Raw genomic sequence first — 15,466 nt, forward strand, 5'->3', positions numbered from 1 at the left:
CATTTCCATTGATATACCCTTCCCCATCTCCTCTGAGTAGGTACGGCTTTCAATTAATTTTTCTTGCAGTTTTCGCACAAAGGGTTCTGCTTGGATGCATCGTTGTTGCCAACTCTCCAGCTCTTCATGCACTCCTCTATCTGGTCCTCTTGGCTCTGCAATTCTTTTTGTAGGGTCCCTACAAGGCCTTTTGACACTTCCAGCCATCATACAACATCCATCTGTTTGTCTGTCTGGGCTATGCAGGCTTCAGGAGACCTTGTCATCCATGCCATCATCTCCTTCTGCATTTTCTGCAGTTTCTCCTCCAACTTTTTGCACTTCTCAGCCTCATTCATGATGAGCTGCTCCAGAACCCAAGTATTTTCAGCCTCCGCAGCGATCAGGTGCTTGATTTCCTTAGACCTTCCTTCTTTCTTGCTGGATTGTACCTGCAGCTCTAAAGCAGCCACTTTTGCCTCAGTTTGTTCATTTTTTTATTTCATGACTGCCAACTCCCATTCTAAATGGGCGGTTCTTTCCTCCATCTCATCTATTCGTAACTGCCATGTGAAGGCCTCTTGCTTCAGACCTTCCATAGTCTCTGCCTCAGCCATAGTTCTCCCCCTGCCTTACTTCTTTCTTGGCCTGGACCTCAAGTCTTCCCTCTTTCAGTCTCTAACAGCAGGCCTTTCCACCTTCAGCTCTTCCTCCTGAGCCTTGGTGCCACTGCCTTACAATAAACCTCTCCTGGCTTCTATTCTGGCTCAAAGATTCGCTTCCCTTCTCAGGGACATAGGTTTTTTCCCTGCTCATGGCCGAGTTTCTGGTCAATGCACCACTTTGTCACAGCATGGGGTCCCCAAGGATGGCCGTGATGACCCTAGGGCTCTGTGACTGTGCCTGTTCCACCCTGTGGGCACTTTCTAATCTCGTCTGCCATGTCTTGGTTGAAATAATAAGTTGGAAAGCTGCCCATGAGGTTATGTGGTCATGGTCCTGCTGAACCCCACTAGATTCTGCTGTTCTTGGATCCCTTGCTGGGTCTCACTCAAAATTAGGGCCTCGCAGGACACCCAAAGCCATGTGAGCTAGATGCATGGCTCCAAAATCGTCCCTTTACCACACCCCATGCCTCGCAGGTGGTATTCAAATGTTGTCCCGCTGAGGCCTTGATCTAGTTCAGCCTCCTGTTGTCACTGGGCCCTTGGCCCCTGTTTGTGTGCCCTCACTGGTGCTGGGCTCTCCACCCTGTAGTGTGCCCCAATGTGTGTTGAAGGAGGCAAGCTTTTCCTTCAACAACATGTGCCTCCTAGCTCCAGATACTTTAGGAACTCCTAGAGCCCATCAGTCTTACCAGCAGCAGAATAGGCATCCAAGCATCTCTGAGTAGCGTTTCTGCATGAGCTTCTTTCCCCTGGCAGCTGACAGAAAACTGACCTCCTGCCAGCCCCATCCCTGGGTTTTGTATCTGCCCAGGGCCCTGTTTCCTTCTGGACAGCTAACTAGGTTCAGGTGCCAGATAATACCCTGATTAGCTTACTGCCAAGGGAACCTGCAGCTGTGGAGCCCTGCCTAGCTCTCAGGGCTCCCTAACTAAGCTGCCTCTGCTCTTGAAGGAGCAGGTACACCTTAGTGCCCTGTGACAGAGGTATATCTGTTTGAGTTGGTGGTTGGGCCTAGAGCCCTCTTCTCCAATTGCTACTGAGCCCGTGGCTGCTTCAGAGCAGGGGATCACTTCTTGCTGAAATGCCTGTGCAAGTTTCCCCTTGCCCCCAAACTATCTCAGGCTCTCTGCACACTCAAAAACAGACAAGGCAGATTTCCTTACATCAGCTTCCCTTGGCTCACCTTTTTTAAATGAAATCTCAGATTCTGTTGTAACGAAGCAACTCCAAAACCAAGGGTGCTGGACAAAGCTCTGTAGCATCCATGCTTTTATCTGGTGCCTGCTCTGCTATGGTTATTAGGAAGCATGTGCACCAGGAAGAAGCACCTTTTAAAAAAAATAAAAATAATGCTTCCAAGCAAGTCAAAATACCTTCATCCTTCTTTTCTGCAGCCCTAGGGGCTCATTAGGAGATTGCCATGTCATCTATTTTCTGTGGAAATATCAAGTGAATGTAGCCCAGTTCCTCTTTGAAGGTGATCTAAGACTTTCCAGGTGGAAGCTTTTTAGGGGCAGATATTATGTTATTTGTTTCATTCCCCATAGTACAGTACCCTGAACAGCTTTATTGTATGAGTAATTATGATGTTACCCCAGGGATATCCATATTCCCTATGGATATTCCAGGGAGATAGATCCTAGGTCTCATTTCTTGTTGTAAAACATGAGCCTTATTTTGCAATGAGTTTGCACTGGGAGAAGCATTCCTACAAGGAGCTTTGGAATGTATGTGTTGTCTCTGCCAGTTTGATATGCTCTTGTTGCCCTGAGCAAATTTATAACTTATTTAAGGTAGGACTTTTGTTCTTGGGCATAGCCACCAGGCCTGCATTTGTAACAAGTCCTTTAAGGGGTATACAGACCACACCTCATCACACAAAACTGCCAGTTATGACTTCACATGGCTCTTGTACAAAAAAAAGCTGCAAAGAAGGCAGCAGAAGGTCTGTGCTTCTCCACAAGTAATGGAGAAAATTCTACTCACAGCAAAGCCAGCTTTTTCTAGTGTTCATCAGTCTAAAAGTCAGGGTCCCTTTTGGTCTGAAAGTTAAACGGAATATGTTTATAGGACAATTCTGCATCATTTGTTTAGAACTCTCTTCAAGCAAAAAATCCTTTCAGTTAAATATAAGTTGCAAGTTATCTTTGAGGCATAGGGTCAAACTCCTCCCTGCAGTACCTTAGGATAGGGAGTTGGCAAAGACAGCCTAGAAACATTGACATCCTGTACCAGCAGGCTATCCAGAATAGTGGTACTGATAGGGCTGCCTAATCAGGGTTTCTTTCCTGAAACTCAGCACAGATGGGTACAGATCTAGATAATTATTACAGAAAAAGCTTTGTATGTTTCTCTTACATTTAAGTGAGGAAACAAATGTAAACATAAGGGCTCTGTGCCATGGTGTGTCCGGTCTCAGCTGGGTAGCCAGACCAGATGCTGGAAAGGAGATAGCAAGCTAAATGCCAAAGGACAAATAAGGATAAATTATCCATGAATAAATGTATCCAGAAGTTAGAAGAAGGTTTCAAAGAATCACCGGAGTGGCACTCTGGAACAACCTTGCAGTAGGAAGCAGTAGGGAGTAAGTGTTCTGTCCTCAGCCCCTACACCCAATTTTGAGATGTAGCTTGATCGGTCCGAGTGGAATTCTATAATGCAGTTGACTGTAATAGTATGGAGTTTGACCTCATGTCCCAAGAGGCCCTTTCCAATCTTATGCTCAAGGGAGGATATCAAATCCTTGTTCCTATGAACTACCTCATGGACTAGATCTATTGCTACAGCCTGGAGGTGGCTAATGGTACAGGCTGACGATGTACATTTTAAAAATCAGAGATCTCTCTAGAACTACCAGTAGGAAAACAAGCTTTTTTGTAGGGTACTTGTACTCAGTTTAACCTTAATGCTCAAGGAGGCATTTCTCAGGACAACACAAGATTCCATAGCTGACAGTTTCAGTAATCCAGTGCATGAAGTATCTGGTATATCAAAGATCTAGGCATAAGTCTAATAAAGGTTCCCAGAGGTCAGAAACTGCAGCTGCATAGATTTCCAGAGGAAATGTCCTGAAGCCAAACTGCTAGATGGAGAATATGCCAACACTTACGCTTGTGCTGAACCTTGTAAAAAGCCTGAAGGCAGCAAGTATAAATACAAAGCTTCTGTGTTGATCTAGGCTGGTGAGAATGGGAAATGCCACTATAAGAACTCTGTCACAGCCATCCAAATGTCTGTGTAGAGGTTTAAAGTGGCCAGCCTCTGTTTATCCTGTTGAAAGGAGAATGAAGAACCTGCTTTTTCCCTTTTGTCTGTCTACATTTATAAAGTAGCTGGTATCTGATCATAGTAATACAATGTAAACTTCCATTCCACAGGTGTTCTAACACTTCAAAAAAGTTTTCTGCATCAGAAAAGCAAAATTTTGGACTCCCCCACCCCAAAATTAATTTGAAACTATTGAAACATTTAAAAAAAATCAATGTCTTTTATTCTTGCATTTAATATAGAAAACAATATTCCATTATGTATGTACAAATATAAAGAAATCATTTAAAGTTGTGCCTGAAAACTCAGACAGACATGGTCATGCTAAATTTGCCAAGAGTTGTTATGGCCAGCAAATTATTGAAAAATACTTCTCTACTCTGCTTCAGGATTTTCACTCAATTATGTTTTTTTCCAGTACCACCTAGAAGCAGGAGACTAGGACCCCATTCTTCAAGGTGCTGTACAAACCTAATGAACATGGTCCCTGTCCCAGAGTGCTTTTATTTGTCACTTTATATATATTAGAGATCTATTTCTAGTGAATTTATAAAGTGTTTCTGGATGTTGAACACAAGCTGTTTGTGGTAGATGGTCTAAAGCAGTAGTTCTCAAACTTTTTAGACTCAAGGCACCCCTCAGAAAATGCCAGATCTCTGTTTTTTCTTGACTACAGTTTTTCTGCTGCAAAGAACTAAAAAAGACCATAGCAGGCCAGAATATTTTTAACTGTATGGGTTCATATTTGAAATCTTTGGTTTTACCTTTTGAGTCATATTTGCATACTTAGTGCTAACATTGCATGGCACCCTGCAGCACCCTTGAAAGGGTCTTAAGGAACCCCTGTTGAGAATCAGTAAAGAATAAAAGGAAGAATTAGATTACCACAAAGCTAGATGATCTGTTGAACTACAAGAAGTAGCCCATTATTAAAAATCATTTAGCCCTGCATAAGTGACCTTATTTACAATTCATCCTTAACAGAGGTTAGAAATAAAACTTTTTCATGAGTTGTTTTATTAGGGAATATTAAACTTAAAAAAAGTGTTGGTTCATTTGTTCTGGAAGACTTCAGAAAACTGAACTGGAGAAATAAGAGTATCTTTTCCAATTAGTTGATAAACTTTGTAGAATGTGAATGTTTTGGTACCTGTAATTCAGCCACCAATAGAGTGGACCAGAGAATCTATAGGACTCTTGTTTGATGTGCTCAAGGAGTAACTTTACCAAGGGTACCAGTTACAATTAGGCCAGCTCCATCTAAAAGAAAGGAGGAAGTTACTTCAGCTGAATACTTGTGATTTAAAACCATGCTATAGCACTCAACACTGTTTCAGTTTTTTATAGGATATTCTTGAGAGAATAAAAAGAGTGAAGCACCTTGTTCCCTAGCTACTTGTCCCTGGGGAATGCCCATGCCAAGCATGCTTTGGCATGTGGGAAGTTCCCCGGGGGGAGGCGGGGTAGGAGAGGCTGTGGCCAACACTGAACAGCAGCTTTACCTGGGGTCCTGGGAGCCTCCTGGGGCTGCAGCTGCAGTGATTCTGCTGTGCAGAGCCTGGCCAGCAGCTGCAGCACAGCTCCGGGTGGCCCGGCTCCACTTTTCAGCAGTGTGTGTTGCCTGAGCATGCGCTGTGCCATTTGTTTGTTTGTTTTCCGTGGGGGGGGGGGTTTGGCTATCCCAGGGTAAAAAAAAACCCATAGGGGGAAAAAAAAACAGTACAGCGCACTCTCAGGCAGCGCACCCTTGCAGTGCGGAAAACAATGGACTGTGTGGTATGTGGCGCTGCAGGTGTGTTTATGGCACCACATATGGCACAACAACAGTCATCTGGACACACCCTGCAGCTTAAGTTACATGGGGGGTCTTGAAGATGCTGTATAATATTGAGTGAGATCCTGGCCTTAATGAAGTTCTTCTAATTTCAGTGGGTCCGAAAGTCTACACTGTAGATTTGTTTTCTTGTAACCTATTTTTTAAAGCTGGTCAATGACTGTGATAAAATAAAAGGGGTGCTCATGTGCATACATATGGTGCTGGCCAAGGTAAGAGTAGAGCATAAGGAAAGGTGGTAATTTACAAAGCAAGAAAAGGACATCCTGTTCACTTATGTTCTGCCAGTAAATGAAGTAATGAGAACCTAAGTTTAGGTGATGGAGGGGCATGTGTCTATAATGTCCTCTGGAAATTCCAGTTGATGGCAAAGTTAATACTGAATCAATGCACAGGATGATTCATTACTGGAGCAAAATGACTTGTGTTAGTGTTTCCAGATACCTGCAAGCAGGAAAATTATATGAAGTCTGATAGAAGCTGCTTCCATGATGAAAGGATTGGTGCCACTGAGGAGAGGAGAAATTTAAGAATGTAGAAGGTTGCCAGGATACCAAGAAAGCCTGACCCCAAGCCCACCTGAGCTCCTGACCTTCCAGGAGACCATTCAGGTCCACTAAGAATTGTTATGAGCCTTGGAACAGCATAGCAGTGGTTTAAGATTTATTGTGGCCTTGGGCAAACAAAATTGGAGGTCCCATCTAGAGGTGCACCAATATATTGGTCACATATCATATCAGCATGGATACAAGGAAAATTAATGTTATCAGCATTTTTGCCCAGTGTTGCTGATAATGTCACCAATGAGTGTTGCACATGCCACCATGCAGGTGGCCAGGAATGCAGCCAGGCAGCTTGGGGAGCAGGCTCCATACAGTAGGTCTGTTGGGGGTGGGGGGGAGGGGAGGAAAGATTGAGGCCCCGATAGTGAGCAAGGGAGTAGGGCAGGGATGGTGAAAAGGACTCCCAGGTGGGGCACAGGGGGAGCCAAGGGCAGGTGGGGGGGACACTCCCGATGCTGCATGCACCCTGGGGGGCATAGAGGGCACGTGCCCCTCGGATTTATGCGTAGGGCCAGGTCAGGCTGCTACTGCAAGCTGGGGACTGCACTGGCCTCTTCCTGGGATGGGGGCTGGGACTGGGCCCAGTGGTGGCTGCCCTGGGAGCGGTGACCACATGGGGGCCAGGGTGAATGTTGGGGTGTCCAGAACCCCCTCAGAGCATCAACCCTGCTGAGGCACTCTGCCCTGCTGCCTCAGCACACAGCTACCGAGGAAGGCAGCAGAGCACAGTGCTGTGGCAGGGGCAGTGCTGGGGGGCTGTGGCCATCCCCAACATTACCCACTGTTGCCTGATGGGCCCTGATGGCCCCTGCTTGCTGCCCACCAGCAGGGAGACAAAAATGGTGCCAAAATTAAAACCACGGCTTTCTCTCCCCTGCTGATGAGCGAGTGGCAAGTGGAGCCCTGATCAGCTCCGAACCCTGGGCTGGCCCTGCCCCAGGCATTCATCAGCCTATGGGTGCATGGGGTAGTGCACATATGTGCATTGGGGGGTGGATGTGTGTGGTGGATTGAACGGTGGATGCAGGTGCTCAGGGGTAGCGGCGCACATGTGTGTGTTGGGGGCAGGCATGGGGTGGGTTCAGCAATGGGTGCTGGTGTGTGGGGGTGGCGCACACGTGTGTTGGGGTGGGGTGGGAATGCAGCCAAGACAGCTTGGAGAGCAGGCTCCATGCAGTAAGTAGAAGGGGGGGGGGGGGCGGGGTGAGCAACAGTGAGCGAGGAAGTGTGGCAGGAATGGTGAAAGGGACTCCCAGGTGGGATGCAGGGGGAACCACTCCTGATGCTGCATGCACCCTAGGGGGCATCTGGGGGTATGTGCCCCTCTGATCTTTGCACAGGGCCAGGTTGGGATGCTGCTGTGGGTTGGGGGTGCACCAGGCTCTTCCTGGCAGGGGGGCTAGGAGTGGGGCCGGTGGTGGCAGTGATGGGACCGGCAGCCACGTGGAGGCTAGGGTGAATGTTGGGGTGGCCACAGCCCCCTCCCAGCACCACCCCTGCTGAGGCACTCTGCCCTGCTGCCTCAGCGTGGCGCTCTTGGGGAAGGCAGCAGAGCACAGTGCTGCGGCAGGGGCACTGTGGGGATTAGGGGGCCGTGGCCACCCCAACATTCTCCACTGATTGCCTGAGGGGCCCCTATGGCCCTTGCTTGCTGCTCACCAGTGGGGAGACAAAAACGGCACCAAAATTTAAACCACAGTTTTCACTCTCCTGCTGATGAGGAGTGAATGGTTAAGTGGGGCCCTAATTGGCACTGAACCCTGGGCTAGTCCTCCTGCCCAAGACGTTCATCAGCCTATGGGTGCATAGGGTGGTGCACACGTGTGTGTTGAGGCGGGGGTGTGTGGGGTGGGTTGAGCACTGCGTGCTGGTGCACAAGAGTGGCACACATGCATGTGTCAGGGGGTGGGGTGGTTTTAGCAGTAGGTGCTGGTGCATGGAGGTGGTACGCACATGTGTGTTGGGTGGTAGGTGCAGGGTGGGTTAAGCAGTGGGTGCTGGTGTACGGAGGTGGTGTACACACGTGTTGGGGTGGGGTGGGTTTAGCTGTGGATGCGGGTGCACGGGGGTGGTACACGTGTGTGTTGGGGCATGTCTGTGCACAGTGGAGCAGCAGATGCCCAGCCCAGTGGGGAAGTTGCAGCTGGGTGGCTCCTGCCCCATCACTCAGGGGTCCAGCCTCAGCTCCTAGACCCTTCCCCTGGGGGCTCCACCTGCCCAATCCAGGGCAATGAGTAGCACCCTGTGGGCGGCAGGTGGTGACTGCGCTGGGGCTCAGTTTTTATAGAACAAAAATTCTCTCTTCTAAGAGTATTTTGTTCCTCCTCCACCATAAGAACACCTTTAAAACCCCAACCTAAGGTTCAGTTGTCCTACTATACACAAAGTCTTAAACACAAACCTTAACACAGATGTTGTGATGCTAGCACCTTTTTGCTGCTCTCTATTTCTGTGGCTCTTCTGTCTCTAGTTTGTCCCAATTCCCCCAGCAAACAGAACTGAGCAGGCCAACCTTTCTGCTGCTTTCTCTAGCTCCATCCTTCTTTAGTTCTCTTACCTTAGGCTCCCAGTTCAGGAAGATCCACAAACATGCTCTTCATTGCCTACTAAGACACTCTGACTATGTCTTAACTTTTTCCTCGAATATCTTGCTAGATCCCAACCCACTACTCTTTCCAGGAAATACCTAGAGATTTCCCCACATAACCTCAACTAAGTCCCCAAACCTCCTGCAAATATGTAGATATCAGATCCTGCTTACTCTTTTTCCTTTTATTCGTGTCAGGTACCAGGACCCTTCCCTGAGTCACACCTAGGGTGGCCATCATAAAGGATGTTCTGGTTTTCTGCTACTCTGTCCTCTATTGATACTAAACCGGACACCTTTACATCCTCTATTTTTCTCTTCAAGAGGAAAATAGAGGACATAAAGGCATCCTGTTTCACATCAATACAGGACAGAGGACAACAGGACTGTCCTCTATGATGACCACCCTAGTCACAGCTGGTTAATGCTACTCTGCAATATGACAGCTGGATCTTCTTTACTTAAAGATTCAGTGAACCCACAACAGAAACTTAACAGCCTGATTTGTAAAGGTATTTGGATATCTCACGCCCTCTGAAAAGAAAGGGAGTTAAGTGTTTAAATACTTTTAAAGATTTGTGCCCTTTGTGCACAAATCCAGTATTTACACATATATGCTCCTTGTTTCTCATCCAGATTTTTGGTGTTTTCTGCATATTCAAAGGGAAGAGCATGCAATTCCACAGGTCACTTTTGCAAATTAAGGCTTGGGTCCCTCACACATGTATGCTTGCACCTCACTTTGCACATACCTGTCTTTCATTGACTTCAAAGACATTCAGTGAACTACTCACAGGTGCAAATTTAAGGATGTGTATAAGCATTTGCATGACAAGGGCCTTCGTGGTTCCTCTTTATGACATGCAGGTGATCCCAGGGCTGAGAATTCAGAAACACCTGTTTCTGGGAAAAGACCATGCCTCTCTGCATATGAAAGGCTTACGGAAAAACACATCAAATCTGATGTTTTTTTTCCTTTGTCGTTCTTACCACCGTCTTGAGAGAGGCTTTCTGATCAGTTCTCTTTATATCATGCAGTGTTAATAACATTAAGTCTACTTTGGCATGGGAAGTTACTTAAAATTAATTTGCAAATCAGGAAAGCAGATGTGATTTTCATACAAGAAAGAAAGCTTTTAACTATATGAGACTGCTTTGGCACAAACGGACTACAGATGAGGCTGTCTCATTTCAGGCTATGAAGGAAAGAGATGATGAAAGACTTAGCATTTTGTTTAATGGATATTATTTGTATTATTCATAGTCCAGGAGTGTCTATGGTTCCCCATTAAGATCAAGGGCTCAGAGTGCTTAGCACAATACAAAAAGATAAATTGACATGACCCAGGAGCTAAAGACCTTACAATTTACTTTAAAAAAATCAAAGAAAGAACCAAGGAGGGACACCTGAACACTAGGAAGGAAAGGGTGGGTAATTCTTCTAAGATGAGGTATTTGTATCTTATCAGATTTGCAACATGTGTTCAAATCATTGTACAGTATTTTAATTTCTGTTTCTGTTTTTTTTTTTAAACCTCTCACCCCTTCTGTTGTTCTCTATTAAAATTTCAACTATTTTTAAAATTGTTTTGATGTGGACTGCATAACAAAGAAAAGAAAAAACTTGACTGATTTATTCCCAGGAGGGTGTTTAATTTGTATGTATAATTTAAAGGTGCTAAATATAGCTGTATTAATATTTATGGGCTTTCTGTTGAAGCCAATAGAAAACTTGTTCAGGCCAATTAAGCTTTACCTTTCTACATCTTGGGTTTTGGTGATTATATTAGTTGTGCGACCTGCATCTAAGTGAAAGCAAATGAAAGGAATGACACTAATCATTGTGATACCATGTATTTACCATTTGCATACAGGTAGGCTTAAAGGCTATCATTAGCAAGGATAACTAGTGAAGAAACAGGACTACAATTTTAGTAGATGGAAACTAGGCATCAGGTTGCAGAGTTGTGTATGTATATGTGAGTGACCCAAAACCCAGATTCATGCTAGTAAATTACCAAAGATGAGTGTGGTAGGGCACTGTTGGTGCCTGCCACTTTAAGGGCCGAGTCAAGCAGGCAGCAGGTACTTGATTGTGGTGGTCGCTTTAGAACCATGGCCACCTACATAAACAGAGCAGCTTGCTGCTGGCAGCCAGGTAGGAAACATTGCCTGGCTGCGCTGCTGTATGAAAACATCTACAGGTAGCGGCACAAGGCTCTTCATCCTGGGCATGACCTAAAACTGCACCCTGCTGGGAGTGGATGGCCTGGGGTGGCTGCTAGCGGCATGGGAGCCTCCAGGAAAATACCAGACCAGTTACCACCCTGGTGGAAGGCGGATCGGGGCACCTCAATAACCCCTCGCCCCCACATCACTGTGGGTAGCAGTTGAGGCTCAGCATGGCTATGGCCATCTGAGTCCCCACCGGGGAGGGAAGCCCCATAGCCCCAGTGAGGGGGTGGAAGATGTGGAGCCCCAGTAAGGGTAGGCTCCCAGTGAAGAGGTAGAGATGTGGAGCCCCAGTGAGGGGGAAACTAGAGGCGGGGAGCCCGGTGTGTGTTTGTGTGTGAGTTTGTATAGAGTTGCCCTGGGAGGGGCCAGGGCAAGCTTGGCCCCAGTTGGGTAATTGGCTGGCCACTACCCCACTGAGGGAGGGGCCCAAGGTGCGTGATAGATAAAGTCTAGGCCAAAGGGGCCCACTCTGAGAGGGAGCAAGGCAGTATAATTTGTCAGTGCATGAAAGAGACCCTGTGAGAGGTTCTAGAGCATGAGAGACCCTAGCGAGAGGAGGACGGTATGAATGCGTGTGTATCTGAGGCCTGAGAATGAGGGCTAAGCTTGGTCTGGCTGTAGGCTGGAAGCATTGTGTCACCTGGATGCGATCAGCAAGGCATGGGCTGCGGTGTAGGGGAGGGACAGAGCCACAGATAGTGTCCCCTGGCATTGGGACAAGAATGCGCAGCCTCCCGTCTAATTAGAATCAATTAAGAAGCAACAAGGGATGGCAAGAGAATGAGGTGGGTGGTTGGCCCAGAAACAGGTGGGTACAATGATGGACCATCCCCAGGAAGGCCTCCTGTTACAATGAGTAAAAATATGGTCAAGCTAAACAGCACTTCTAGAGGTAGATTTTTCCTGGGGGTGGCAGTGGGGGGGAGGAAGCATCCAACAGGTAGTGTAAGAGTCAGGGCATTACCAAGCCAGAGGATGCCCTGCTTTCCATTTAGTAGGATGTGCTTTCTCCATCTCCGGTCATTGCTCCATTGGCTGTTATGGGCAAGGCCAGATACCAGTAGTTACAAAACCACTTTTTCTCCCTTTAAGGAGGCTGCCACCAGCCAGTCCTATCCCTAAACAGGCTTTGTGCACAAGGAATATGATTGTAGTCAGCTTGTATGGAGAGGAGTGTCTGGTAGAAAACACTCTCTGGAGGGGGTGGGGTGGAAATTAGGTTGAGGCTTTAATGATGAAAAACAAGTCAGTTTGTGTTAATAACAAAGGTAAAATTATGATGCACTTGATTTTTAAAGCATAGGAAGAGCATATGGAAAAAGCTGAGCTTCCCAAGACCAGTGTGTCCCCAAATCGGGTTTTTTTATGTGGTCCACCCACCCTTGGTATGTTAAATGATTCTTTTATTGGAAATCCTGTATCTTGCAAAATATAGGTCAAGGAAGAGAACTTGCTTAGACTGAAAGATACTTGGTTTTACTACTGAATGATATCACCATCTTACAGAGCAGTCACCCTGATGTTAGAAATGACAGCCAAATCTGCAGCTGGAACAAATCATCTTTGCCCCATTAAAGTGACATGATTCACACCAGTGAAGATCTGCCCTTGAAAATACAGAGCATTTCCCAGTACAGATGCTAGCATCTCAACCAAGGGACTACTGGCTGGATGGCAAAATAGCGCTCTCCAGTATCCTTCAGGGAAAAACCTAGTCAGAACTTGAGTCTTATCCATTCAGTATTTGTTGAGTAAGGGCCAGTCAAGTTGTATGCTGAAGTGTAAGGAAACTGCGTCAGATTTTACTGAAATTAAAAAACAACGACCCTAGTTTAAATAAAACAGTGCAAACCCCTCCCTGGGCATTCTAATTTCAGTTTTTATAATATATTTTATTATAGCTTAAACTTATTCCAGGTTGGCCTTATTTTAGGCCAACCTGGAATAAGTTTAAGCTATAATAAAATATATTATAAAAACTGAAATTAGAATGCCCAGGGAGGGGTTTGCAATTTAATAGCCAATTTAACCAATTTAATAGCCTCCACACAGCCCTCTATCAATTTAACTCAAGTTTAAAGCTGCACCTTAAGTTAAACTGGCACCACTTTTGTATAAATAAACAAAGCCTTAAGTGTAGTTCAAGCCAAAGCTGTTGCCATGAATATTAATCTTGTGTTCTGAAAGCAGGTGAACTCCCACATACTTTATTAAATTGATTTTTCAATAAAAATTCATGTGGAAGACATTTGATTAATGGCTGCTTTGGTGATGCAATTAATATGAAGTCTAGATTCAGCAAAGAATATTTGCCAAGTCCTTGGTGCTGCACTGCACCCCAGTCTAGGAAAATGTTTAGAATGCTTTCCATGGAAGGCTGAGAAGATTTCAGCATTCTAATATTATAAAAGCCTTAATTTGTCTGTCTCTCTGTCTGTAATGCTTTATTCGCACTCTGATTAGCTGACAAACAGCCAATCAGAATACAAAAAAGTATTCGGGCAGGTGGCAACAATCACCATGATGTTGGCAACGCATCGCCCATTCTGTCTGCTCTGTTGCTGATCCCTGGAGGCAACGGCAACAGAGCGGACAGAACGGGCGGGGGAGGGGGAGGCCAGCAGCACTGGCCTTGCCACCTCTGCCCTGCTCCCTGCAGGTGGTGACGATGCAGTGGGGGGTGGGGAGAGAGGCCCCTGGAGCTGGCCTTGCCCCCTCGCCATTGCTCCTTGGAGGTGATTTTGGTGGCAGTGCAGGGGAGGAAATGGGGTCAGGATGCCACTCAGTGGGGGGGATGAGGCTACTGGCGCTGGCCTCATCCTGCCCGCCCCCCCCCCGCTGCAGCAGCGTGGCTTCTCCCTACCCTTGGGCCTGGTCCTCCCTTGCATTAGGCCCAGGCTCACTCCTCCCCTCCCTCTGTCACTGTGGGGAGGAGGAGTGGGAACAGGCCTGGACCCAAAGCAGCAGGAGGGAAGGGGGAAGTGGGCCCAGTTGGGGCAGGGGGCGTACAGGATTCCATCCCCACTTGCTCCCCCTCACCCCGCCCCATTATTCTTGACGGGCAATTGGCTAGTGTCTTCATAGCAGTGAAGATAGTTCTATTTATTTTCCTGTTGCAATTAAGACAAAAGTTCACACCATCTCTATTTACTGAGTATTTTGCAAAAGCATCCAGAGGCCCCAAGTTGGAATGAGAACAATTTGGTATGAGGCATTGAATGCACACAGAAGTAGACACAGCCCCTGCTCTAAGACACCTCACTAATGTCGTTTTTCCTGTTCATTCACAAACACAGTTTCTATAAGGACTACATATGTGAGATTAAGTGAATCAGACAGCTGTAGATACCATGTAGGGCTGGAAATGGACTCCCTGGGCCTTGCATTTAAACATGTACAGGGGATTAGCTTCACCAGCCCCTGGATACACTCAGTTCCTAGCAATTTATATGATAGAACTTACATACTGAAGGAAAGCAATTTGAGGCTGTAATGTTACAACTCTATTAAACAGCTCTTGCAGTGTTTCCCATTGGGACCTCTGCCAATGCTGACTAAAGCCTTTCTCACAATGAGCAGGCTTGGAGTTCTTTTGTTTAAGGCACTAAAAAAATGAAGAAGCCTTCAGCCACCATACACTTGAGGACCATTAGCATCACATCACCCAGGGCACCTGCTGCTGTTCACGTTCCTTAGCTCAGAAAGCGTAAAGGTTTCTGGTGCATGGGAGAGGGATACACTCCCTTAGTCAATGCTCTATCTCTAGTTCCTGTCCTAGTTTCTCTCTTTCTCTTTCAGTTCAAGGCATCCTTGTGATACTTTACCCATTATGGGTGTTCCTTGCAATATTTTTTCATTGATTTCTGGGGCCCAGCTGTGAATTTTAAGAAACTATCCATCTTCCTGTATTGCTATTTCTGTGAGACTGTAAGCTTTTTGTGAATGGGTTATTGCATTTATTTCGCTTTCTGTGTGGCTTTGCAATGCCAAATGGTTCTATTCATGGGCCCAGGGAAACCAAGATCTAAGGCTGTTTGTCTGCTTTATTTCAAGTCCTTTAGCACTGCTCAGGTGGATTTTGGCCTTTCCTGCTTGTTGGCTTAGAAATAGTATTTAAAAGTTTGGGTTTTGGGAGTCAACTTACAGGTATATGTATATGCATTAGAATGGTTCAGGATAGGCAGCATGGATTAATTTTTTTTTTAAGCGCTTGGGTCTCACATACAAAGTTGCATACAACTTTTGATGCAGACAAGCTGTCTAACACAACAAAGTCATCAGATATACAAACACAGCCTGGGACAGAGTGGGGCATATACCACACTGTTACATA

The 15,466-nt window shown here is 46.2% G+C and overlaps 1 protein-coding gene across 5 annotated transcripts in view; it reads left to right on the forward strand.

The window, feature by feature from the left end:
• The window catches only part of GABRA3 (gamma-aminobutyric acid type A receptor subunit alpha3), a 243,038-nt gene that overhangs the window by 62,054 nt on the left and 165,518 nt on the right, over positions 1-15,466 (forward strand). The gene's annotated exons all lie outside the window — the stretch shown is intronic.

Source organism: Alligator mississippiensis, chromosome 8, assembly GCF_030867095.1.
Source record: "Alligator mississippiensis isolate rAllMis1 chromosome 8, rAllMis1, whole genome shotgun sequence".
In the NCBI taxonomy this organism is placed as follows: domain Eukaryota; kingdom Metazoa; phylum Chordata; order Crocodylia; family Alligatoridae; genus Alligator; species Alligator mississippiensis.